Source organism: Cebus imitator, unplaced genomic scaffold, assembly GCF_001604975.1.
Source record: "Cebus imitator isolate Cc_AM_T3 unplaced genomic scaffold, Cebus_imitator-1.0 Scaffold586, whole genome shotgun sequence".
Lineage (NCBI taxonomy): Eukaryota > Metazoa > Chordata > Mammalia > Primates > Cebidae > Cebus > Cebus imitator.
This window is the reverse complement of record NW_016107901.1, coordinates 660,259-661,249: the sequence shown is the minus strand read 5'-3', so window position 1 is coordinate 661,249 and position 991 is coordinate 660,259.

Below are 991 nucleotides of genomic sequence, written 5' to 3'. Positions count from 1 at the left end.
GTACAAGTGTCTAAAAAAACCAACCCTAACCCTAATTCCGCCGGGGTCCCCTTTACCATCCTGCAACTGCTCTTCCACTGTGTATCGGTCCATACACAGCAGCTGTTACAACCAATATGCCACTTGTCTCAGGGACAATACCACGTACTTCCCTGCTCGGGTCATCCGTGGACGAGCAGGGTCGTTTGGGGGAGATTGGGCCTCCAGCACGCCACTAGGCATCTCCTATAAACATGCCAGTGCTGGTTGTCCAACGCCCTCTAGACAGGCTGTCTGTTGGCAAACCAAACCTACCATTGGCGTCAGTGATGGAGGGGGCCCACATGACCAAATGAAGTCCCATCATCTTAAGGAGACTCTTAAAACATTATTTCCCACCTTATCTTACCATCCTTTAACCTTGCCCAAATCTTGCTGCTTAAAGCGGTCCACAGCTTCCTCCTACATGGCAACTCTTCTTTAGCTAACAGTTGCTGGATATGCTTACCTCTGGAAACCCCTATGCCCTTGGCTCTGCCCGCCCCTGCCAACCACAGCCGCAATAGGACCCTTCGGCTCCCTTTCCCAGTTCAACCCATAGGAAGCACCTGTGTCAATGTCACATGCTACCGAAAAACTCCTATAAATAACTCCTATGATCTTGATGTAGGTTCTGTTTTAGAGTCTTGTAATTGCTCTAGTTTTAGAAATTCTAACACTGCTTTGTTTGCCCTCCCAGGACAGAGTTTTGTTTGCAGAAATAACATGGGCTTCTCTTACCTACCCCAAAACTGGACAGGTATATGCATGGTGGCATCCCTTTTCCCTGATGCTAGTATCGTCTCGGGAGATGATCCTGTTCCCCTTCCCAGTTTCGACTCAGTAATAGGAAGAAATAAAAGGGCAGTCCAGTTTATCCCTTTGTTGGCCACCCTTGGCATCACGGCTGCAGTCTCTACGGGAACCGCTGGGCTAGGCTATTCCCTACAAACCTATCAACAGCTCTCTCGTC